At 41.5% G+C, this 27,619-nt stretch overlaps 1 long non-coding RNA gene across 1 annotated transcript in view; it reads right to left on the bottom strand.

Annotated features, from left to right (window-relative positions):
• Positions 1-7,704: 7,704 nt before the first annotated feature.
• LOC134132200 (uncharacterized) overlaps positions 7,705-27,619 on the bottom strand; it is a 48,847-nt gene continuing 28,932 nt past the window's right edge. The window contains exons 2-3 of the long non-coding RNA XR_009956724.1: positions 21,044-21,126; positions 7,705-8,180 (exon numbers count right to left, since the gene is read on the bottom strand). This is a non-coding gene — a long non-coding RNA (uncharacterized LOC134132200). The remainder of the gene's footprint in view (positions 8,181-21,043; positions 21,127-27,619) is intronic.

Here is a 27,619-nt window from a genome sequence, read left to right as displayed (position 1 = left end):
TCAGATCATAGGGAACGTAAAACTGTTCCTCGTCTTCTCCATGGCCACTGCAGACTCTCGTTCCTTTGTATTTCTTTCACGCCTGGTGAAATTTTGCAAAATGTGTGGCAGAAGTCTTACCATATTGCTCTGTTCCACTACCCCTGCCTTTTCTCTCTCTTACTACCCTTTCCACATCCACATTTCTGCTTTCTCTCCCTCTTTCTCCATCATTTCCTCCCTTCTTTTTCAGCCGTGTGTTGATGAGCCTGAGCACTCTTTCTTTTTTTTTTCTGAGGAAGGAAGAGGGATTATGTTAAGCCCTAACTCGGGAAGACCGGCCTTATCTTGCCTGTAGCAGCTCCGTGCACCAGAGAAAAACAGGCTGGAAGAGAGCACAGCTACAGGCTGGGGGAAGACAGTAGGGGAGGAGACAAAGACTGGAATGGCTAGCAACACAGAACACATCCATGCTTGTTTGTTAGCATAGTGTTAGCACATTTGGTGATGGTTTTCGTCTTGCCTCTAGTAAAATTGATAATAAAAATAATCCTTTTTTTACTTTTCATCATCTTTTTCTTCTTCTTCTGTGGCCTGTAAATTGCCCCAATCCCATACCAGATGTTATTCATCCTTCAGTGGAATGACAGTGTTCACCAAGTGATATAGACCTTCCTAACTATCCCTCATCAGGACTCTCCGTTGTGCAGGACCCTGCTCCAATCCCTTCTTTTAGCGTATCTTCAATTACTGCTGCATTATACTCAATTATGGGGACTCTATTTAAAGTCCCATCCCCTGATCTATTTCCGGAATAAAACCTTCCCTCTTTAGCCCTGTCCTGAGACAATGGGCCATGTTACATCTGGGAACAAGGCCCCACTGTAGGCAGGCTGCTGGCCTATTCACCTGGCCTAATTGCCCCAACCCTATGGGGGGCTGTTCTCCTGGGAAAGGCCCTGGCTTTGGGGGGGGGCCCAATGTGAACTCAAATTTCCTTACTGTGTCCAACATGGGCATCTGCCCAATAGGGCGCCAGCACCAGTGGGAAAGCAATGCCAGTAAGTGATGTCAGCATTGTCAATTCCAGAAAGAAGGTGCAATTTGCATTCATGTTATGACCCAAGTGTGTTCATGAAACAAGCCAAACATATGACGCAAGTGCCATGATCGGAACAAATAGAACATTTATTGATCCTTCAACTTGTTAAAAGCAAAAGCTCTCTCAGGGCTAGGCCTATGCACACATTAGCTATGGATGGCATTACTCCGTTGTTAGTGTTTGTTGTCTGGCTCCATTTACTTTAATGTCATCTGAAAGCTTTGCCAAGAAAGGCACACCAGCAGATTAGCTGTGACTTGTGGGGGCACCAGAGCTAACAGAAAGTAAGCCTCCATAAACCCAAGGACGACATTAACATACTAGCCAAGGACTTGGTCTTTCAAATATGTCTGTAAATCCAACATGCAAGAAAACGAAAATTGATGAGACTTTAAGCCTATGCATTGTGTCTCTCTAACACATGACCCTATGGACTTTGTTATTCCTTGGTGCAACAATGGCACGGGTTGTGAATGCAAACAGACATCTGGTAAATGTGGTCCTTTCAATGTTTTCTATTACTCTGCTATTCGTCGGGGAAAATTGCAACTTTGAGATTTTAATGTTTGCACTAGAGAATAGAAACACCGACGCATTCAGAGTTGTATTTTTCTTGGGAGTTTTGTACTTATTTTAAGTAGGAATGGCCTAGTAAGAACAATTTGTTTGACAGTGCAGTACAGTTTGGATGAAATTTAAAATATATATATAATATGTATCTTAACATCGCTTTACAGAGCTGAATCTGTGTAAACCACAATCTTCAAGTGACCTGCATGGCCCTGGGGTTATTAGAAGGCCAGGGTGGGGTATCGGAGGGGGGGAGCTATGGGGCAACAAAGCCTCTTTCTTCACTCTTCCTCCTGATCCTATCACTCCATTCCTTGGCTGGGGAGATGAAAGACTAGTCTGTAATTGGAGAGGAGGGAGCAAGTGGAAGTAATGAGAAAGTAAAAAAGAGAATGGCATAGGGAGAGTGCTTGAGCAGTAGGCAGGGGAGAGTGGAAGAGAAAATACTTTTGATTTCCTCAAATTAAGAGAAGAAAAACAGCCCCACCTTGGTCCTCCATCAGGCCAGAATTTGATTGACAATTTAGCAACATGAGGCTCTCGGCCCGCAATAACTGGCTTTTGTGAGGAGAATTCAACGCTTTGTCTTCCTTGTTGATGGGGCCCAGGGTCTAGGGATCAGCTTTGACTTATTATGACTGGCTTTTGTCCTTCAGGAGCTGTGGGAGACTTGACTTGCCCTTTTGTCTGTCATCGGAATAGGGATCCCATACTGGGGCCGTCCACCAGGCATGGGAATGCTGGAATGACAGCCAAGGACGAGGCTAAAACATTTAGTCTGCTCTGATAATGTAATATACATGTTGTGAGAAGCACCAAGCTGTATATTGCAATTTAAACATGACAATGTTATGTAACAATGAATAAACAGTATTAAGTCATTTTAAAATGACGTCTGTATTTGACTTTCCCTCGACTGTGGAATAGTTCAAATGAAATGGCAATGATACATTTAAATTGTCAAAACTTAAATGCATTGTGCTGCTCTGGAGAAAAGACCTAAGTGATACACCTGTACATGTTCACAATTACCTGTGCAGTATATATAATCCACGAAGCGCTGTCTCTTTTTGTCCATTATAACTCAACTGTGTGACATTGCAAACTCTTAAGCACCCTTACACTACACAAAAATGGGTTACGTTAGTTTGAATTATTGTTTTCACTGTTAAAAGGCCAACTAGTGGATTATTATGCTGGGAAGATTTACTCTTGTCTCCTACTGAAGTCTTTTAGTCTCCTGTGCATGAAGGGGAATGTCTTCCATTATCGAGTTGGAATTTTAAAGGTGGGACCCGGGCGCTTATCTTTGGTTAAAATCTGTAAAGCTGGGGTCTCCTTTTCCTTCACCCTGCCTTCATAAACTAGGGCAATAAAAGAGCTTATAACCCACCCATACAAACCAGGAGCAACAGCTGGTCACGGCTGGGGAAACGTATTTGAAATAAAGATTGGGTACATATGCACTACATTACGCCTGGCAACAAGCAGCATAGTTCATTCCAATGTACTGTTTCATTTTACTGACATAGTATATCCCAATGGATCAAGTAGCTCAATGGGGGAAAAGACAAGATGAAAAAAATATTCACTTACTTAAAATCATATTTCTCATATACTCATTACATGTATGTATACATATTTACTACAACAAAAAAAAAACTACAACTACTGTATATCGGGCAACCGGAAGCATTTGGAGTTCATCGAAAGGGACTGAGGACTATGGGGGAATGCAGAAAAACCATGAAGGAGGAATGGAGGGAGAGTCAGTGAGACACAAGGGCATGGAGGTAGAGAAATAGAAGTTAGTGGAAAGGAAGAATGGGTATTGCAAAGGTCAGAGAGGCAGTAGAGGAAGAGAGAGGGAGATGGAAGAAATGACGTTTTTTTTTAAGGAATATGTGTAGGAGGTGAGGTTTGGGTTGAGCTACAGGTTAGGGAGACACAGAAAGAGGGATCCAGCTAAGTTGTTCCTTTCAAAACACTCTGGCCTTAGTTGGATTATCTTAATACGGGTTGCTATTCATCATTTCTTACCTGCATTAATCTTTAGATGTTGTGACATACAGAGCATACATTCAACTAAGACCTAAAAGACTACCATCATAGACTGAGAAACTCCATGATCAAACGGAGTGGGGGATAGAGGACAGTATAAAGACTAATTTAGAGACTAAAAGAGACTCTTTGTTAAGCACAATCTACTTTGAATCCTCTTTTGTGAAATCCCATTAACTGCAAAGCTAAATTGAAATGATATATAATATAATATATATATATATATATATATATATATATTACTAATCCTAACTCACACTGGATTTTAAACTAAACCCAATTTTACTATGACCTTGAACCAAGCATTAACTCTAAGTGGGAATAAAAAATATTAAAAACTCGTATTACACAATAACATTTACATCATATGGACAGGCAAGTTCCAACGATTTGATTGTTTTTACGTCTCATACACGCCAACACACACTCACAGCTAAACATACACAAGGAGAAATACAATCTATTTAGTCCCGCTTCTCCGCCCTCTTTTTCTTTGAAAGAGAAATGACTGAAAATTGTGCTGCGACCTTCAAAGGAATTGGCTCTTTTCCACCCGGCCACCCCTTCTTATTTCCATTCAGCCATCTTCACATCCTATCAGGTTAACCGTTAAGATGTAATTATCTCTGAACCCGGTGAACCACCAAGTGGGGGGAATGGCAGAGTACGGAAAAGTAGCTTAGAATCACGACAGGTGTTTTCTCCTGGGACAAACGGCAATGAACATGGAAATGAATGTTTGAAATACCTTCAGCGGACAGGGGGAAGAGAGAAAGGGAGCACGAGGGAGAGCGAGCATCGGAGCAACAGAGGTAATTATTCCGCGGCTCCTTCACCTGTGACAAGAAGCCGTGGCCACTGGGGGGTGTTTTCAAAGGGAGGCAGGGAGATATAGGGTTGCTGCTACCCAGAAAGCAATTGGCCTGAGACCTCAAGTGCTGTCCCAGCCAACTTCCACAATGACATAATAAGCCCTTAAACTCTCTCCCTCTCCCGCACACACTCAATTTCTCTCTCTTCAACTAGTCGAGAGTGATTGTTTCCCCTTTTCTGTCTTTACTGATTTCTCTTCTTACAGGAAACAGTGGGGCCAGGCTCTCAAATGAACTTTTGCTTTTCTATTTTTCCGCCCCTTTGTCCAAGCAGGAAGTAACTCACTCAGGGATGAAATTTGTAAGGTCCTCAATCTTCAATCTTGTCACTATACGTCGGGGTGTATAGCTATTTGCTGACTTTCTCCATTTTCAAACAGCTTTGGAGCCTTGGCCTCTATTTATGTGCTTGCAGCACCTGAGCTTTATAAGGTAGAAAGCACAGTAATAAACTGAAAGAGTAAGGTGAAAGCAGCAAACACCAATCAGCCTTTTGGGGACAGAGCTAGCGAGACAGTACAGAAGCACATCTATCTTGAGGTCTCACGGATCAATAATGTTCTGTCGGTTCTTCTTTATAAAATGATATCTCTGAAGGAAAGAAGGAGTGAGGAAATGAGGTAGGTGGAGAGAGTTATTGCCAAAAAGGGTACAGTTCTTTGAACTTGTGAACTATGACTCACGCTCCAGGCCATCTCTTTCAATTAGAGAGCAGTCTCCAGTTGCCGTCCAACACACAGGAGGCAGAAGATCTTCTTGCACTTTACACAAACCTGAATCAAACACTTACGCAAATTCAACTCTGTGTTAATCTAGGTGATGGCCATGCTAACCCGCCCGCAATTTCCGGTCCGACATTGACTTCAAAAAGACGCCTACTAAATGGAGGAGAGTTTTGTGTTGATTAATAATTATATAATAAGGAAATGTCCTTCTGTAAATTTAATTAAGATGTAATGTGAAAAATCCCATTATGTAGATGCAAAGTAAAAGTCCTAGAAGGGGAGTTTTTCTTTCATTATCAGAAATGCTCAGGCTTACAATAAGTTGAGTGAATTCATTTTACTGAAATTGTTAACAGTACAGACTCAATTCAATGTAGCCTGCGTCCCTATGCAGTACTCCATGAACAATAAAACTGATTCTCAGTCCACCCGGAGGCAGGCTGCAGATGATGTCATGATGCCATTATCAGCCAATTACATTACAGGGCAATTGCCTCTGATATATTGGCTATTCAAAACAATCACCAACATCCACCGGAGCCATCAGGGGCCGTACCACGAGCTCCCCTTTCTTAAATAAATGCATAGTTTTTAAAGCCAAGCTTTGGGTGAATTTTCTGTGTTAGGAACTTACTTTTGAAAAAGCCCTGCAAACGGTTCACAGTTCATTTTAAGTACAATGCCAATAAAAAAAAAAACCCTGAGAGTAAAATCTGAACTGGTTCACAGTGAAACGTCCCCCTTCCTACTGCTGTGAATCCAAACTGGGCAGTTAATCAAACGCTGCGAGTTGCCGTGCGGTCATCGTACATTATGCGAATGAATTACAGTGTCACCGTCATGAGCAAAAACATCTTGTGTTACTGCTGTCGCCATATGGAATGTGGTAAAAAACAATATATGGCTGCAGCCGAGACAGATGGAGAGACAGAGAGAAAGACGGGAGTGTGATCAAATGTCTGCAGCCAGGCTGAAACCAATTCAAAACGACAACCTCCTAGTTAGTCAGAGGAGAAAATATAAAATATAGGAAAGTAGCAAAGAGTACTTTTCTTCTTTTGCTTTCTTGACACAGTGAACTGCATGCAAACAAAGCGGCAGAGTACTGAAGCCCTTTAACCTTGCATGAAAGTCAACTTCACAGAAAGAAATTGAATGCACGCATCGGAAGAGTGTTGACGTAACTCTGCTCCTACGTGAGTTTCCCGGTACTTTCATACAGATTCATACAGATGTTCATGCTGCATTACCGAATGGTCGAGCCAAAACTTGACCGTGACAAAGTGTCTGCTGTGAAGTGTGGAACCCTGTTTAACATGACTACAAAGAGAGTGGGAGCTTGTTTAAAATTTGATTATTTATCAATGTTGCAGACATCTGGATATAATCATTTCAACTGACACTGTGTGAATGAAGCGATTATGCGGTGAGTGTGTAAATATATGGAAGTTGTTTGCAACGTCTGCGATTTCCTGGCAGTTTTTGGGTCTGGCCTCTTGCCATTGCTTCTTTCAGGAATGAAAGCCTCCGTGTGTGTATTTTCATGTAATATGTTCATATGTTTTTCAGTGGGTGGTTTTGAAATTGGCCTTTGGTATTAGATAAACACTAATCAGGGTTTTCTCTTCAGAATATGACAATTTGAGCAGATGATTATGCTCAACCAGCTGTAACTCATACTCATCATTGATTACTGAGAACTGCTTGTGTGAGGAAGAAGCATTAGTCTGGGAAACCCCAACACTGTTTTTCACAGTTAAATCTCATGTATCAATTAATTTGATTCAATTCATTTCATTTTGTATAGCCCAAAATCGCGATTTACAAATTTGCCTCAGAGAGCTTTACAATCTGGGCACCACATTGTGTCCTTAGACCATCACATTGGCACAGGAAAAACTCCCCAAAGAATGAAAAACCCTTCGAATGGGGAGAAAAAAAAAAAAAACCTTAGGGAGAACGTCAGGGGAAGATCCTTCTACCAGGATGGACGGACTACAATAGATTTCATGTGTACAGAATAAACAGTGTAAGAGGTGTACAATAAGTTCAATTCCTTACAACAGAAAATGTTCAGATATTGAGAGCAGTACGCCAGGTGTATACGGCAGGACCACTGCAGGGACAACCTCCATGTGACATAACCTCCATCCACAGGAGCCTGTGGACTTCTGGACAGAAGGAAAGCAGGTAATGTTGGTTTATGATGACAGTAATAGTAATGTTATTAATATTTATAATGCTAGTGATAGCAGCAGCAGTTGTCAGCGGGGTAATGGCAGGAGGCAGGAACAGGGTCAATTACTTTGTACTACATTGGGGATCCGGCCCTATTTTATTGACTGATAACGAAAGGACTTTGTGTGTGAAAGTTTGGTTCAACTAACAAGCGTACATATGGATTTACACTATGCTACGTAAAGAAATCCTCAGATTTAGAAAAAAGCAGAGTCACACGTGATGTTTAACATAACAAATGCAAATATCTTGTGTTTATAGCTTCATGAATAAGCACAATATGCTTACTGTACACACATGGGAAACGTAAATGTTAAGTTTCAAATCAGCTGCTTTGCTTCACCAAGAGGTTTCCAACACATGGAAGAGTTTGTTCCTTGAATTAAATAATGAGCAATGTCTTAAAGAATAAAAATGGTCAGTATTGATATTAGAACTCAGAGATCCATATCACCCGAGTAGGCAGTTGGTCCAGTTCCCTCTCCTTCGAGTTGGACAGTTCTTTTCTTGGAAAAGGCTTTCTTAATGAACCTCCTGGAACTTGCTGAAATCTCAACTCCACTGCCTTGAACTTCACAAAGGGCCTTCTGCCGTCCCCCCTGTGCCAGCAACTCCTCACTGTGGTGCAGAGACCTGAGGGAGAAATAAGGAGCAGCTAGTGTTCAGAGGTAGAAGGGAGGGCAGCATGAGACAGGACATTGAAGGAAAGAAAGAAAAAAAAAAAGGAAAGAAGAAAGGAGGGGAGAGCTGCAAAAAAAAAAAAGAAGTGGAAGAACAAGAGAGAGAGCTGGAGGGTGCAACTCTGGGAGAGAGAAGAGATGACAGGAGCAGAAGGAGGAGGAGGGTTTGTTCTCTGTTTTTCTCTTCCCTCTGTTGCCGTGTCTCCCAAGAGCAACGGAGGCTCCTGTCTAGCCAGAATGAGGATGCTCTTAATCCCGCTTTGCTCGTTTTTGCTCTGGCCAACTCCACTGATTCATAGTGTTGGCTCAGACACATAGAGGGGCACACACACACACACACACACACACACACACACCTTCAAAAGAAGATGCACACATAAACAGATTCTAAAGTACTGTACGTACTCAAATATGTATGATATAAACAGACTTTTTCATATATTAATATATTCAAAAAACACAACGTTTTAAGATATAAAGAAGAGAACATTTGGCGGAGGAGCTCTTGTCAGACACTTCCATAGTGTCTGTGCATCCTCACAAAGGAACACAAGCACATGCACACACAAACACATGTGTGTATATGCTAATCCACAAGGGAACGTTTTATTTTGCACAACAACAGGTGCACAATACCTTAAATGTACACACATACCTGCCAAGAAGGAATAAACACACACACAGAGACACACACACAACAGCCAGGTGTATGAATAAAAACCCGTCCGATCCCATTAGGCTGAGCGGTTCGATGGCGATGATTACCTCTGATTGGATATCACAACATTGGCAATGGGGAAGAACAACTGCATCCCCATGACACACGACGCTGCCGACCATTCAATCGCAATTATATCCACCATATTAGCAGATTAGCAGACAAGCTGACCCCGGTGTGGAACGGAGCCAAGAGAGAGCCCGGGCGATTTACGAGGCAGGTGTTATGATTTACCCCTCCTCGCTGCCGCCTCCATCCACACACTCTGCTTTGGCTGCTTGCTTACAGCTGCAACAGGGGCGCACCATGCGTTAAGTCATTAATGATACATGGCAGAGGGGCCCAAAGTCCATTTATCAGCTAATAGTGATGCGAGTTGACTGCACACTATCTGTTATCTGGTATATTTGATGGAAATAGGGAGGGGGAGGCAATTACTTGCAGAATTCAGCAGGGGTATGTTAAAAATTTGTTATGCAATTGTGGGGAATTTCTCAAAATCAAGCCTCTTTTTTTCAGATATCTACACACAGACTGATGCTGCAGTCATGTATGTATGTTTTTTTGTCTCTGACAAACACCAGAGTTGTTCATCTGCACATCGCCAAGGATTAAATGCCACAAATACATTTGCTCCTGTCACTTTTTTTTTTTTTTTTCATTTCATCACAGCAACGTTTAAACCTTAAATATCTCTGCATCTGTTCTGTGGGAGTAAAAATATAACCAAAGAGTTGGTTACACAACAACAGCGTTCTCTGTTGAAGAGGCTGTTTCTCTATTCATAGTTTGTAAGGGTTCAGCTGACACTGTAGTCAGCAGAGAGTGGTTGATTTTGTATGTGTACAAGTGATCTGTTCACTCGCGTAACGATTCAGTTACAGTGAAGTGCAACCGCGTGTTTTATCACTGCACTGCCTTGTTGATCATTCTGCTGGCATGAGCCATCCCCTTTGACTACATTGTGATCACTGTCGCTCTTGTTGTCATCATACCCATCATTCCATAGTAAGGCTGCGTACAAAAGCACTTCTCTCCACGGCGTTTGGGTCCCTTATTTTAATCAGGGACATGAACCAATGTCCCAGCAGCTGGTACGACTACGAATGGGTTGACGCAGCTCAGTTTGATAAAGGCTCCTATTCACCAACCTCCTGTCTTCTCTCTAAACGCTCATATCATCTGTGTCCATCTCGTCCCTGCAGACCCACCCAGGAATGCGACCCGCTGCCAGCACGAGCGGACTTACAAATGAAGTGGGTGTACTTGCTGTCAGCAATCACAGAAGTGATGGGTGGGTCGAGGTTTTCCATCAAATTTCATTCAGTTTTGTGTGAGGAACGTGTAGTGAATTGAATGGGGTAAAAACACCATGATGAATGTTTTATGTGTAGCACCTCAAACGCGCACACAGAATAGCTGTCCTTACACAGAGCTTGAGTTATATTGCAGGGAATTGTAAAATACCAAGGTAGAACCCAGTCAATCAGAATGGGTCAGATAGGTTAATTATTTTTTATAAAATCAACATGAAGAGAAGGAAAAGAAAGGAACTGGAAAATGAGTAAAAATACTGTCCAAAGGTTTGTATTTTCTTGGTACTCAGTTTTCTAATATTCAATGCTAAAACATAAGGACCATGCTACTCAACTATTCACAGCGCTCCTGATATATGATGAAGCTTTGCTGATGAGTGAGATTGTACTATAATTGTTCCATTAGCTTGTTCCGAGAGCTGCACGTTGTTATTTTTCTCAGGTTTTGTTGGAAGCCTAAATAATTAAGCGCCCTCTGGTTAATTAGAGAATAATCTATTTTCATTCTTTCCTGTAGAATAGATTCAGCAAGATTCCACAAGTGAAACACTCGACGAGAAAATAATATAACAAAGCGGTACTATTTACCATGACCGTGTTTGCAGGGAAGCTTCTCTTTCCTCTTAATATTCATTGTTTTTTCATGTAGGGGGATTGATTAGTGAAGACTGCCTCAACATCTGGAAAGCACAAAGACTCAAACTCGCACTTTATTTCCCTCTTAGATAAATTATGGTTAGAACTGTGTATTTTTAAGTACTGGTATATCATTAAAGTCAATAGACACTATCATTTTTTATGTTGGATTTAATGCCATAAAAAAGATGAACGCATTTGCAAAGACAAAAGGTTTTGAGGCCAAACTAAGCACCCATTACAGCCTTAAACCACCACACCAGTCTTCTAAATGATATTATTCTCTGTATATCTACAGCCATATATGGACTCTTGCTTCAAAGGTCAGAGATACACGGGCTGCAAATACATTACATTTCAAAAGAATATTGGAGCCTCTGAGCAGAGTCCCATATCACACACAAAAATGTGATATAAAGTAAAGCGGAATGATGTTACAAGAGACACAGGGGCTGTATCTCCCTTCCTGTGGCTACCATATATCACATGTTATATTGCTTAGAGCAAACAAGGAATACAAGGTTTGGGGTGAGTGATTGATACGATACTGAATCTATCCGAAAAGATTAAGCGGTAACCATGGCATTGGGGGAAGTTCTGAATATGTTTGCATGAGAACTGTTACTTTACCGTGTAGTTTATACTTTGCTGCTGCGATGAGGCTTTGTCTCGTTTTGAGTGCTTTCTCCTTCTCTTCAACATCATCTTTTCAAACTAAGCAACACAGACTTAGACACACTTTTCCATTTTGTGTCTTATTTCTCCGCCAGATAATGCAGCCTCGCTGCCAATGTTAAGTACTGCGGTAAGTAATCACTTATGTGTTTACATCCACCATCTTGTCTAGTCTCTCTCTCTCTTTCTCTCCAGCCAACTCCTGTTCACACACACACACACACACACACACACACACACACACACACACACACACCACATCATTGTTTTTATCACTATGCTCTAAATCCCATAATAGATGTTGATTTATAATGTAGATGTTTTACCAGTTTTGATTTTTTTTTGTTTTAAAAAAAATGAGTTTAGATAAAAAACAGTTATTTAGAGCCATGGGTGGTGCCATGTTAATAAACGTGTTGGTAATCCTAGTGAAGTGACATTTTTTTAACTAATTGTATAAATATGAATGTATAAATGTATATGAAATAAACTAATTCTAATTTTTCCAGTCGAATGTTTTCCATACACATGCATGTGCACATTATATTTAGACACAGGCACAAACTCAATTCTCATTCACGTCTAACATTAAGTCATTCGGTCATGTTTGTGGGTGAAGTATCAATTTAAAATGAACTCTATTTTCTTCAAAATCATTACGTCATCTCTGTGTCCCAACATTCCCCACATTTTTATTCTTCTTCATCATTCTTCCCCTCTTCCCTTTTCACCAGCTTTAACAACACCTTGTGGTATCTGTTACGTGCACAAGGCTCTAGAAACCAATTTTACTTATTTGATGAAACTGTAAGAAACCTTCCACTCAGTTTTGTCTATTTGACCTTTTCGTAGAAGAGTCCATCTCTGTCTGCTCCCTGTGACTCCTCAGTGTGGACCCATCGCCGCCAGTTTCACGGATCACAGCATCTTGACAGACATAAAAAAATAACCCTATCAGATAAAGCGAGCGCCTGCCAGCCTTTCAATAAAAATGAAGTGAACCTTGACGGCTGGCCATAACTTGCCCGAACAACAGAATGACTCATTTAGATATCACTAATTAGAATATCAGCTCATTGTTTTCAATGATGTAGAGGTTTATAAATAATGCACAGCAAGCTAATAATTGATTGACAGTGGATTCGTGTTTATGCTTAATACATCGAGACCTACAAAGTCAAGGAAAGAGCTACAAACTGACATTACAACTCATCTATAAAAAAACCTGTCAAACAATTCACTATCAGAAAATCCACTCCTCGGGAGTTGCGCTCTCCCCAATATCCCAACAATCACCACACAGGCCCCCTTTAGATTAGAAAAGAAAGTGGGTGCACTGAAGCAGTCGGGAGCAGGAAGCCTTTTGGCTGGCCAGAACTCCCAGCCTGTATTCTCCATAGCCCGCTGGCCACGAAAGACGGCGGCTCCCTTTATAGATGCCCACGCTGAGCTGATGGGGCCTGACACGGGTTGGCTGCCTACACGGTCTCCCTGACACTCACTAACCGCCAAAAACCCAGGCGGGTAAGGGTGCCCGGTTTTGACGTGTGAAAGCAGCCAGATGCCTTAACAGAAAGAACCGTGGCATTGCTGAGCTGAGCGCGCTCCCTTGACATACCGGGGCATCGGCAGGAGGGGGGTCGCTGAGGGCAGCCAAGATCCCAGGTGACAGGCGGCTGGGACAATGTCCCAGTGGTTGGTTCATAAAAGACGATGGGTCGTTTTGTGGTTGCGGCCTACCCCAGGACATGAATGTAATTAGAGAACAGCTGAAAGGTCAGGACTGTACTTTTAAGAGCCGCTGAACACTGCAAGAGCCTAATGTACCATTGAGGGAGAGATTGACTGGTGCCCCATCCTACCCTCTCACCCTTCCCACCAGGGGAACCAGCAAGGGTTCAAAAGTCTTTGTTGGCCTGTCAAAACACTGGTTGAAAAGAAAGATTGTTGTGCTCAAACGGGTCTTTGATGATATCTAAATGAAAATTGGCGATCTTTTCATTTTCATTAAGCAACAGAATCATTTGAGACATCATCATTTGCTGAATCTGTTGTTTTTCTACAATGAGAACACATCCAACGTACCAGAATCTTAACTTTTAATCACACCATGACACACAATGACCATTTATAGAAGTATAGTCTTCCAAGCCCCTTTGTTATATGTCTGTGTCTAAATGATAACCCAGCTCTTGTTGCTAGGAAACCCATAATGCAACTGAGCCTCTATAGTGTGTTAAATTTCTTGAAACAACAGTGAAACTCCTATCAGTCCACTGCCTATAAAGGGCTTTTTTTTCCAATAACTTTCAAACTACAAACTTTTAAATAGATATGATAAGCAGAGTGTGGTTAATGCCTTGATTGCGGTTTGTGTTAAACCTATGCATTTGCATCAACTGGCAGCTTGACATGTAAGCAATACACATTTTCATCTCTTGGATGTTTTCCTATCATCAACACAGTCTGTTGATGGACCCTGCCAGACAAGCAGCTCTATTGTCCTTCATCCAGAATGCACCAGATTTTCCCTGTTCTAAAGATCCATCTGGTCTACAAAGGGATTGGGCCGAACTGAATTGGCTTCATTCTGCCGCAGACACAACTCTGATAGTTTGCTCGCTCATCACGCCCTTTAACGCAGGAGGTAACTTTAGAGGCGCTTGGTAAAGCGATCAGGCATGTTCTTTGATATAAGGCTTATTGTCACTGCTGGAAGAGTAACGATGCTCCACTGGACAGCTTTTCATTGACTACAACAATTTGGATCCTGCAGTGTGCAGCTTGACCCCGATAACCAATCGTGAATACTCATAAGTCTTGCTCAACGGTAACAGCTCTTTGGAAAGGACTGTAACTGCTCCTTGTGCGTGTGTGTGTGTGTGTGTGTGTTTTTTCACCTTCTGTCTTTGCCTGGGGCTATATTGAATTATGTCTCTGTCAGGTCCCTAAGCCCCCTATATTTCCTCTACTGTGCAGCAGCTCTAGATTCAGTATCAAATTCTCCTCATGCTGGCACTTTGTGCATCCCCCTGGCCCCTCAGATCTTTATCCCTGCATCCCCTTCTCTGGCCTGTGGACAATGCTGAATTCATGCTCGGGTCAGGCTTTAGAGGATTTTACCACAGACAGAACATGCAAAGACCTGCCGAGACCATGCACACATAATCAATCAAGGTTTAGAAGTTTGAGGGGTAAAATTGTTTCATTGCATCACCTCAGCGTAAAGGGCTCCAATAGTATTCAGATGCCGAAAAAAAAAGGTGTAACATTTATCTCCATGCTCAGTTAGCTTATTTTAAAAATATATTCAAAGTGCAATAGTGATTGGCTTTAATTACTAGAATGGCTAATTAGCCATCTAAATTTCCCGTCATGTACTGACGAATTGGATTTTGCATCACACAGTGAATCTGACAGAACAGATTGGTGAATGGAAGTAGTCACAATGACGACAATAAAGATCCCAGCCTTGCATTGGTCCATGGACCCCTGTCTGAATCATCAATGGTGAAGCAGAAGTGAAAATGGGCCTGATTGCTCCATTTTCTCAAATGAGGCAATTAGGAGGGCAGTCTGAATGGAGATCAGGCTCAGCTTCACAGTACTACGAGGAAATGAGTGAGGCAGAGAGAATCAGCGAGAGTGAGAGACACGGGGCTCTTTGCACTTCCATTGATTCCTTTTAGCCCAGAAGCATCAAGAGCGCCTGCGAAAATTGATCAAAGCAGGGAGCCACCTTTGATATCGATAAAGATAAACTGGGAGACTCCCCAACACCAGAAGGAATCAACATGGGAAAATAGCTGGAGCTGTGAAGGCAATCCGGGTGCCAATGCAGCTGTAGCCAAACAGGGAACACAATGGTGTGAGACAAGTACTTCAGAGCAGATTCTGTCCTTTGTGTAGTTTGCTTTTACTGCAAGGTCAGTCTCTCCAGTGATTGATGAAACCCAACAGGTGAAAGCATAACATCTGAAAGTTTTATATTTGAGAAGAAAAAAGATTCATTCCGCACTGACAAGACGGATTATCGGAGACGTAGTAGCTGAAATCAATGCTATATTTAAGACTACAAAAATAAGCTTGACGAAAAGTTTGAAAGCTTTTCCACTCTGACCAAGCAAAGGAACTATCCTTTTGTAGAGAATAGACTGAAGAGTTTATGATACACTGAATCAAGAGATTGTGTTTTCTTATTGTACAAACTACATTTTGGCACATCGGTCGAGTGTGATGGTCACAATGTAATATTATTTTGAAGTGAGGGATACATTTATTATTCACTTTTCTTTTTCCTAAAGGACAAAAAGGCATCATTGGGCAGACCAATCTGAGTATCCGCTGATGTTAGTGGTGCTTTTCCGATGGATCTATGAACTGCTGATATGGACAGTTTTGTCTTATCACATAAGACAAAAGCAAATACATGAAGCCTGGTGTGTGATCGGTCATATTTTTCGTATGGATTCCTTTTGTTACCGTCTTCTGCTCGAAAACAAACAAACGAAACGAAACATGCGTGTGCCAAACACAGCGGCCATTCCAAGACCGCAGAGGGCATCGGGAGGCCTACAAACCAATGAGGTAAGCCGCTCAAGCGAGTCCAGCCTGTCTTGACTGCAGATGGGCCAATTAGGAGATGATGAAAAGCTTTGGCTACACCTGCCCAAACGGTTTCTTTGTATTTGGGTACGATTTCTTTGAGGTAAGAGAACACCTGCTATCAACTTTACACAAGAGTAAATACACAGCATGCGGGAGAAAGAAACGTTGTGGCAATTGGGACTTTGACAGACATTGTGGCAAACAAAATGACTAAATTCTGAAGTCTATTCATTGTACATTTCAATCTGTATTGAGAATAGGTTACTCTTTTCCTCATGAGCAATACCTTTTCAGTTCAATTGTTGTAGCTCTTGAAGGCACTGAGAACATGTCGGTCTCCTAATGACCGGAGGAAGATTTTTTTTTCCACATGGTAACACCTGTATACTGATCAGCAATGGTTTGAGGGGAAGTGCTTTCCCATCCCCCCCACTCATGTCTTCTTTTTTTCCCCCTCACATGCAAGCCTAGCGGGCCATCCTTCTCCATCTCTCACCTTCCAGAGCATCCTGCTTTTTCTCATTCCTCTATCCGGCATGGCGCTTTTTTTTTTGTGAAGAAAAAGTGGGGAGTATTTCAGCACTTCATAAATCCTTGTCTATGTTGTCTCATTTGTTATCCCTATAGCTGTATGGTGTTCCCTCTTTCTATGTGGGCAGACTAAGACCTGATCTCTAGAGGCCTCTTGCAGATGGAGGCCCTCCTCTAGTCTTCCTTAACAGTTACAGCATGCGTGGCACTGAGCCATGGGAAGCCTCCGTGACCTTTTAACATATCCAGCCAAATATGTTCAAATAGGAGTGCTAGGTTAAAAGCAATATGTGGCTGTTTCGCCTGCTAACTAATCATCCAATATATTCCAACTATGCGCGGCTGTCCATTTCATGACTGTTATCTCAGAGGACCTGGATGAATAATTGTCCTCTTTTCTCCCTCTAGTGAACTGAGCGGTAAGCATTTTCCCAACACATCAAACAGTTAACCTTATAATGTTATTCAGGACCAGAGTCACCTTGAAATAGGCGAAACGGTTGACATTTATTGACAAACTATGATTGTAAGCGTTTCAGGCATCCTCTAACAGATGGTTGTGCATGCTGCAGTATTGCACATTTCCCCCTCATCACAATGTTGTACCTCACAGTAAAAGGCTTAAAACAGGCTACTTGTCAAAAAGGTATGATGATGAAATAACCAGTGTGTTGCTACAGACAATATATTTATTGGTAAGACTATGCAGTATGCAGATCTTAACCTCAGAGCAGAACAGCTGGTCATATATTAAAATATGACTTAAGGGAAACAAAATCACACTGTTAGCCATATCATTCGAAAATACTAAAAAAATATGAGAGCTGGATGAGAGGCATACACTTGGCGTTACTGTTGATTGCTACTACTAGTAACACTATTTACCTATCAATCACTGCTAATTAATCGCTAATGCAAGCTACTAAATCAAATAATCCCCCAAAAAAAATTCTGATTAAACAATTTCTCTTCCACAATGATCTTAATGTGCTTCTTTAACTTTTGTCCTTTACACTAAACACATTCAGAATCGTATCTGTATCAGATTTGTTTCCAGTGGTGCCACTCATGGCTTTCTCACACCCCAGGACCTTGGAGGGCTGTCCAGCCATGGCGTTTGGCAGAGCCAGGCGTCTCCTTCCCTCCATGAGTTTGTCTGTCTGTAGTCAGTCCAGCACCGTTGCCTGTCAAAACTGACAGAGAATCCACTGGCTAGAAATGCCCCCCCCGTATGTATGTGTGTGTTTGTGTGCGTGCGTGCATGCGTGTGTGTTTATACATTTTTTTAAATGTCACAAGACAGGAAATATTTATCTTTTTTAGGCATTGACACCTAGAGGTTTTCATTGCGGGCATACAATATTGATCACGAGCCTTAAAATGTGCTGCGCCGTAGTAGATCGGAGAGCAAATCCCCAGAAGTTAACCCAGAGATTCAAGAGGCAGGGAAACAGCAGTTTGCAGTTTAAGAGTGAGAACTGGGTGGTAATAGAAAATGTGGCTGAACAAAGAAAGGACCTTCCGAAAAAAAAGTCACTTTGATTCACAAGTAAGGAGGTTGAATATAACAGCACCAGCATGTTTAATCGAGTACTAAATTTGCCACCGGAGATTCATTGAACATTACTGTGTATTTCTTTATGGTTGTAAGTCTGTCCTTAAGAGATTAGTTAGAACTAAACTATTTAATTTGATTTAATGCAGCTTTCATACTTAAATATTTCCTTTGCCTTCTGTAAGATAATCAGAAATAGGCGTCACGTCTGTGGTTTAGTCTGTGACCATGTAAGTCTGCCTCCTTTTTGTTGTTTGGAACAAACTCCATGCTGACAAGTGGGGGGAGCGGGAGTGAGCGATGGGCGGTAGAGTAAAAAGAAGTTACGGAGGAAGCAAACCAGGATAATCAGCAGACAAGAAAGGAAATGCAAGGACGGAGCCTCGCAACGTTCAACGATCCGGTCTCATTCATATTCACAGTCATCTGGCAGCCGGTGGCTGGGGCAACAAATTTAATCAAGGCCTCTGCATATGAGTAAGAGTGTGAAGGCTCAAACTCTGAGCAGAAGCTATGAGACTACATTACCATCCCAGATATGTAATATGTATATGTTTTGAGCATATAAATGAAGGGTGGAGTGTGGTGCACATGTTTTGTAATTCTTTCATCTCATTAACCTTCAGGAAATTTTGCTGATGCCAATATGCAACACAAAATAGTCAACAAAATGACAGAAATGAAGAGTGGGTTGAGCTTCTAACGCCGGGACCACTCCTGCGAGAATTACCACAGGTTCGGATGTTTTGGCAGAGGTAGGACCCAGGTGCAAGACAATGTTTGAATGAAACACATTTAATGATGAAAAATACCAGGCTAAATGGCGTAACCAAAATAACAGGTATCGGAGACAACGACAGCAGGCGAACCGACAACGAGATGAAGGACATGCAGGGTTTAAGTACACTGGGGAGGTGCAGCTGATTGGACACAGGTGGGGACAATTAGGGTCATGGCGGACACAGGCTGGACTCAAATTGTCAGAAAATGACCTGCTAACGTCTATTCCTAACCAGTATTCCTTGGCCTCTGTGAAAAACAGCACTGAAAGGAAAAGAAAGATGGGTAGGGGATCCGACATCCACTTTCACTTAGCTACGCAGTTATGATGCGTCCGTAGACGCAAGTTAGTGACGTCAGAGTGCAGTGGCAAAACTACAATTTCTCCAAAGATGGACTGCAATGGACTTTGTCCATGTGTTGTTGTATTGCCGAGTCATGTAGTCACATAAAACAACCTGTAAGTGTTACTGCATAAATGAATACAATTATAAACATAAATGAAGGAAGCAAACAAGTGAGCAAAATGCACACCAAGGGAGAAAGCGAAGTTAACCCAGAGACACAAGAGGCAGGGAATTACAAAATAAGACGCAGACAAACCAACACCGAGCCATGAACAAAAGATCAGAAAGAAGGTCAATGCCTTATTTCTTGTTTGAACATTATTTCTTGGTCAAGAACATTGCAAATATGGTGAGAAATCCCGACACAGCCCAAGCAAGGCTGCCACAAACCTGTATCCTGTTATTTTCATCATGTATGCCAAAAAAACATACATCACAAATATGTACTGGAAAGAGATGGTAGAACGAGTATACTTGAGACGTCCTCGCGTCATTTTTTATTAGTACATTATTTTAGGACATACACAAACGTCATGAGCAACAATGAACTATCCAAACAACATAAAGTGAAGGCCAGCTCCTGCAAGTAGTGTAAGCCTCCGCTTTGTTTTACAATGAGTGTAGAGAGTTGAGAGGTGTTTTATGAGCATTCAGGGGAACATATCAGAACCGATTGAGATTCCATGGGGAAGGCTAAGTGGTGCACCCAGTATGAAGTATCAGTTACTTTTACCACTTGTCACTAGCTAATCAGTTACACACATCTAATTGTGGCAGGTATGTTCACAGATGTAATCAGCAACTTAAATGGACCTTGTTGAGTAAGGGGCCCGTGTTTTTTTGTTGCAGTAGAAGCAAAGAACTGCCTGATCTACAATCCTGATATCCCACATTCCTAACTTCTCCTATATCCCAAGCTGAGGTAAAGCATTACTCATTGATTACATACTCTATATGCCCGCCTTGTAAAACCTTTCCTGCCTCATTATGGCTCCTGGTACTCCTATTTCAATTTAAGTATAATTGGAATTGATAATGTTGTTGTTTGGGACAGTAGTTTCACAAATACCAGTATAAAACATCTTTGGGTCATGCTAGTTAGAAATATTAATCTTCAGCGTGAATTCACTGTAAAGGTTTCAACTTGTTAATCGAATTCATCTTGCAGCATTTTTTACTTTATCCCAACACTTTTAAAGGCATGTTCTTTCACTTTAGCAGCTTGTCCCCAATTTTATAATGTCAGAAACCAGAGTGACAGTGATTTATCTGCTAAAAGTAAATCTTAGCATCATTTTACTCTTAGCAGGTGTTGATATTGGACCTTGGCGGCAGGAAATGAAAGCTAAATCACACCATAATGAGTTGATGGCCACTTGCCAAGCTGCTTTGCAAATGTGAAAGTAGCCACTAGACTCATAATGAAAATCAGTTCGGTTTTTTAATTTTCTAGTCTACATGTATAGGAAACCAGGGGTGATTGTGCAAGAACGGGAAACCATTCATCTTTCGCACTGGGGTTTGGTGCCGCCACCACAGCGGGGAATAGGGACATCTTCCTGTCCATCTGAACCGTACAGAGAGTAATCGCAGTCATCTCGTCAATCTGCGTGCCCAGATGGCATCGAGCCCTCACGTCAAAACACTTACTGCTCATTCCAGGGTTCTGGCTCGGTCTTCCCTTCAGGCAGGAGCACCAACGGACCATGCCAGCGACCAGCTAGGACACAGGGCTGAAAAAAAAGATAGAATTCACTTTCAACCTCCCTTCCATAAGTCCTCACTATCATCATCCATCAACACAATGAACCTAGACCATGGGGGGACTGAGTTGGATTTATAACCAGTTAGGATGTTGTATTGTTTTTCAGCTTAGTGGAACAAAATGAGAAAAATATATCATCAATTTCAAATGCCCTAATAGATTTCCAGAATACAAAAATGCTGTTGTCTGGGGTGTAAATCAGAGCGATTTAACCCGGTTGTGCATAGGTATGTAAAAAAGTGCAAATAAACAATCAAGTGTATATAAATGTTTCATGAAGAGTCCTCTCTCAGTGGTTAGAATATCCTTGATGATGAGGAGGAATGTCAGCTCAGCCAGCGAAGGCTTTTAACCCCTGATTTCTCTGCGATTTGGTCATTTGTTTAAAGAGACCTTTGCTCCAAATGCACAATTAGACACAGAGCCGGAGGGGTTGATAAAACCACTATGCTCTGGGACAAAAGTTAAATGATGAATAGATGGAGAAAGAGATAGAGGTTCTGATGTGGTGATTAAATCAAAACTATGTGAATTATTCATAATAAGCAAAACAGTGATTCCAAAATTTGTACAAAAAAATATAATTTTAATTTTTTAAGAAATTCATTTCATATTCCATTCACCTTGTTTGTACTGGTGGTAAGCCAGGAATCTCCCGGATTTCGAGAATGCTCGAAACCTTGAGAAATAACTGCATACATTAATTTGTCTTCATTTTGAATAATACAACCTTAATAATTTGAGCAAAAAACAGTTCCATCGATGTGAATGCCAAAAGGCCCTTATCAATGGTATCTTAGCCAGTCAACGTTTTTTGTCACTTCATCAGATACTCAAAGGGATGCAATTTCTCTCAAAACAAAAAATTATAGAAATTTCACATTTTGATGATATAAATACAACTTAGTGTATAGTGTAATATGGCATCACTCATAATAGCTGCAGATTAATCCAAACAACTGGTGGTTCCGAACATGTTACTAAGCACGGGGCTACCACGGAGCAATAGGGTCAGAGGGGGAGCCAAAATTAGAGTTTCAGGGTTGTCAGTGTCAGCATGCTTTAGAAAGTAGACGATGCTGTGTGTGTATGTTTGTGTGTGCCTGTGTCGTAGGGGCAAGTGATGACAAACGATGGCAAATTGGAGTGAAGGCTTCCCGCTGCTCACTCACCAAGCCAACAGAGGATCAGAGGGAAGGAAGCAGCTGAGAAAATGACTGTCAAAAAGTCCAACACAAACATACACACACACACACACACAAACTGGCAGGCACACGGGCTACGTTTTGTACAAAGGCGAGCAGCAAAGGCTGAGGTGGAGATGGGGCGTTTTCAAAGAAACACTTTTCTAATAGCATTCATCTATACGTATTGATTTTTTTTTTGACTTGTTAAAGCCTGCTTCCTCTTTGTTGACTTTAACCTGCCAAATATAGAAGCAATCAAAGTATCTTGTATCTGATAAATCCTCCACATGGTTGACAAATCGAAAATATGTCACACCTCGGCTTGACCAGAATCTATTTCTTTGCATTCTAAAATATTCTAAGGTCCAAGATGTACGTACACATCACTATGCCTGTGCCCTAGCACAATGATTTGGCTGCTGTTCCTCTTTTGTCATGTGCATTGTCTCTCTAAATAGATTATTGCCTGACTAGCTCCTCCCCCACAGCAATGTCACACAATATGGTACATAAGCGATTCTCTTGGACTCTGCAAAAAACCCAAATCGGGATGCTGCTATCAAACAAAGACATGTAACTCTCCACTAAGTGCAATGCACCCACAATCCAACAATGGTTTTCTCAATGATGGGTTTACACAATTGAAGTGAATGTCGGTTTCACACGCTGTCTGCCTCATGTTCAAAAATAAAGGATTTTCCAGAAATATTTTAGTTGTGTCCTATTTAGTTCAGTCAGGGTTATAGATACAGAATTATACACACACAACTACATCCGCATTATTTATAACATCTGACAAGCCTTCAGATAGAATTACCAACACTGCAAACAGAAGTACTAATCATTTTTGGAAAATAAAGAACTAGAATCATTAAATGTCCCAAGCTTGACCCATTACTTAAACCAGATAAATCTGTGTATTCAAGGAAGTAATTGAATCAATAACATATGCCGTATCTGAAATCCTATCCTTTGAGACCCGAAACTCAATACTTTGCTTTGACTGCTGAGTTGTCCCCGCTCTCGTGGCCTAATGAGAGGTGGCGTTTCAAAAGCATTAATTGAGATGGTCGGCAAACATCCTTCAATGTGGCAGACGCCTCGTGGCCTAGAAAAACGCCATCACGCAATTCAGCACTTCACCTCTTTTATGGAGAGGCAGCAACAAATAAAGTTGTTCTTTGGTGATTAGAAAGCCTTTTAAAAAGTGCTTTGGCACACAGGCTAAGCATTCATCACAAAAACAGGAAAAAGGCTTCAGCAGAAGAAACATCTTCCAGTGTATCATGGTGAAATGCTATGGCTTTGTAATGAAAAGAATATGTGTCTTTGCGAAGATGAAATTAAATGAAAAGTAAATACTCTTTGCACTTTCAATCTCAAATTTGCATTTCAATAGTTGGAGCACACTTTTACCCAAAGCTTATTGCTTTTGATTAAAAAAAATGTTATTACATTTTTCTTTGTCAAAATGGAGTTTTAATTTTGAGCAATCGTTTTTCCCTCACAAAGCAAGGCCACAACTTCCTGTTACGGGATGTTGCAGCTCCTCTGAAATGGATGCTTTCAGATTTCAAGGTAGGTTCAAGGCTATTTCAGGAGAGTTGACCTCCTCGGACGTTCTTGCTCACTTAAACGGCCACGAGGGAACTGTGAATCTATCTTCGCTTAATGGATATAGGAATCTCAATTCACGCCTCTGTGATGAATGACTATGAATGGGTTGCTAAAGTATCACTCTCAGCGGGATCCAAAGCTTCATTCGTTCTGATAAGAAACATAAAAAATGGCAGGCGTCCTTTGCTTGGTTCAATATCCCGTCCGAGTAGCCATTAAGCCATGTGGACGTTAATACCATCAAGGTGTTCTGCTACCCTCCCGTCATTGCCTTCGTCTCAAGGTGAATTATAAATGGCCCAGAAGATCCGGAGTTCTACATATTCTAGCCCGCGGGAAAGATAGGGATGACGGACCGAATCATGCTATCCATCAGTGTTCAAACGGAACATGCGTGGTGATCTCGCTATGTGAAGTGGGACATCAACCACTATTTCTGTCAAACACTAGAACCGGCTCTTTAACGTTCCCATTCCGAATGTAATAACACTATCTTCACGTACGACAAAGGTCTTTGACGTGAGATGCCAAGGAAAATGCGAGATGGGTTTTGCAAATACGGTCGGTTATTGTCCTTTGTTGGTAAACTGTGCTGAACAAGCTTTTTAATGCAACTAAAGAGCTGCATGGCCTCCTCCCAGTGAGCGTGCATATGCCTTGTGTTGTGAATATCAAAACAAAGAGGGATAAATTGCTTGAAGTGATGAATAATGCTTTGGGTGCAGGCTGTCCTCTTTTTGGGGTAACGGTCACAAAGGCATCACTATGAAATATTTCAGTGGAATTTCACGTTTTTTTTTCGTAGTTTAGGGAAAACTTGCCAAACCTTCAGTTATTCAATTGATTCATGTAGGTGTTATTGGAAGAAGTGGCAGCTAGATACGTATGTGTAATAGAACATGAAAACCATGTAGGTGTCTTAAACCAAGTAGGACCAAGAAAATGGCTCCAATCCCAATTTTTTGTTTGTTTCCTCACTGTCCTATCGATGTTTCATTATAATAGAAGTGCCAATTGAACGTACATAACCTGTTTTTTTTTATTGAAATAACCCATACACAGGGACAGATGTTTTGACATGTCATGGATTAACTAAAATTGAGCTTTGGTAGGTTGCACTGTCTAGAGCAGATTAGAGCGGTGCACCTGGAGTGCGGGGGGGTGCACCTGTGTGGGAGCGGGGCAACGAAACAGGCCACTGTTTGTTCAGGTTTAGTCATTAACTTGATCTATACTGCTTTGATGGTTAGTCTCGCATCCGACAGACTGGGTTTAAGGGTGAATACCTAACTTGAGGCGGGGAACAGTAATAAAAAACGTTTATTTCCAATAAAATGCAGTCATATTGAAAGAAAGAATATGGTTGTAGTAAAGCTAAACATAGGTAGAAAACGGTTTGTGGCAGAGACTCATTATCTTTTATTAGGAAAGTGCCCTGGAAAACAGGAAAAGATATATTTTATAAATAATGATTGTCCTTGGTAGCAATAGTCTGGCCAGAGAGAGGAAGTAGAAGAAGTAGTGCCACACAGAGCCTAGAGTTATACTATATCCAAATAAAATCTAAGCTACAAGTATGACACAGTACTGGACTCTGACTGACATGCGATTTCTCAGATGTCCAGTGTTGAGAAGCTACAGTAGTTGTTAAGCTGTTCCAGTTGTCAAGCTTTATATATTCAGGAAGTCTATTTTAAATCCAGATACTTTTTGAAGACGGAGAGGGCCATGGCAACCTGCTGGCCGAGGGGGTTTAGGAAGCAGACCATGTAATTGCAATGTCTCTGGTTCGAGTCAGGCCAAAGACTTTTGTTGTACGTCATTTGTATGTGTTATCTGTCAGTTTCTACTCTCCCCTCCCCAACACGAAGGGAAAAAGGCCCAATATAATACATGTTGTATAATCAGTCAGGACCCAAATACGAAACAGAAAGAAAGACATTTATTGTTGCAGAGGGGGAGAAGGATGAATAGTCCTTTAGACCAGTTTCTATTTTTGTCAATAATTAGTCATGTTTACATTACATTACGCTGCATAATTCAATTGATACTCAGATTCAAATCATGACTAGTTTTTTTTTGTGTGTGCAAATACAAAGGTGTGAAATTCATTTGCGAATGTAAATCAACCCTAACCCGATAAGGGCAGACCAGAGGTGACAATAGAGTCATCACTGGAATTCAAGGATCAAACCCGCTGGCTCCACAGCTTGCTCCATTTGGTCCGCTCCATCTACAGCCCAACCTGCACACCCAAAACCTCACCCAGATTCATTTAAAATCCACAGTATAATTTTGTTTGTCAAAAGGTCATTCACCATCAGAGTCCTTTAAACCCTAAATGAATGTTTCGTCCAATGCTAAGTAGCTGTTACCTCGGGCAAAGAGGGCCTCAGGAAAAGAGAAAGATCACAACTGTTTGGAGAGAATACTCAAAGCAGACTGCCATTCCCTCCATCTTCCTTACACCTCCTCCCCTGTGCACAGCCCTCAGCACTCCTATAACTCCATTACATGGCACATTCCTCTGAGGCTCAGGAGAAGTGAAGCCCTGGGCCGGAACTGAAGTTATGTATAAGTGTGCATTGGGGTGCCTTTGGTATTTCCCTTTCAATGGCCCTCTTTTCGTCTGTAATTGTGATTATGTGTGCACGAGTAATTCCCTCTCAATTAGTATGTATTGGTGTTAGGAGTTTGTGTGTGTGTGTGTGTGTGTGTGTGTGTGTGTGTGTGTGTGTGTGTGTGTGTGTGTGTGTGTGTGTGTGTGTGTGTGTGTGTGTGTGTGTGTGTGTGTGTGTGTGTGCAATTAATGCGGGAAGAAAGAGGGTTAATCCTCCAACAGCACATGATAATTAATGCTTTGTTTAAATAGCAGGGCGGCGTGGTGGCAGCTGTATCTATGTTTGTGTCTATAGGTCTGCCATCCCGCATATATGCGTCAACATAAGGAACCACGGGGTTGGATTTCACAGGTAAGGCTCCTGTATGTGATACATGCCCGCATCAGGATTTTGAATCTTCTCTCGGGGGTTAACATTACAACAATAAAAAAGCTTTCAGGTTGATGTTAGTAGTAAATCTCCACAAGTCCCAATGAATCTGGCTAATAAATGCCGCAGAAGCATGAGAGAAAGTCGGCTCTTTGGCTGCCAGGGTCTCACGGGCCACGGGATAGAGTACTTCTGATCAAATCCCATAACAAATAAAGCAGATATGGAGTGGTGATAGTGATTACTGTTAACAGGTATATATATTTTAAAGCTGCCCCGTAAACTCCACATGTTACAAAGGGTCATTACTCTTTTACTGGAATTAATTGGATTCATATTAAAGCAGCAAATCTTGTTGAAACATGATCGCTGGGATGTCATTCTCAATAGGGGGCCCTTCTTTATGTTTTTTCTTCATTTCCTGACTCTTTGTTGCTACAATCCTTTTTTTTTACTAAGCAGTTTTGCTGCCCTTTAGGTCTTTTATTGCCATTTGAAGATTGTGATGTCCTGGGATGTGGGGCCCTGTTGCAGCTTTTTGAGTTAAAAGCCTGTCATACACAAAAAGGTGATTTGCTGAACACATTTATACACACACACACACACACACACACACATAGACTAACAATGGATGTGTTGTTCTGCTACAGATGGATGAATCCACACC

This window comes from Pungitius pungitius, chromosome 7 (assembly GCF_949316345.1).
Source record: "Pungitius pungitius chromosome 7, fPunPun2.1, whole genome shotgun sequence".
In the NCBI taxonomy this organism is placed as follows: domain Eukaryota; kingdom Metazoa; phylum Chordata; class Actinopteri; order Perciformes; family Gasterosteidae; genus Pungitius; species Pungitius pungitius.
The sequence above is the reverse complement of the archived record's forward strand: the minus strand, read 5'-3'. Positions and strand labels throughout refer to the sequence as shown.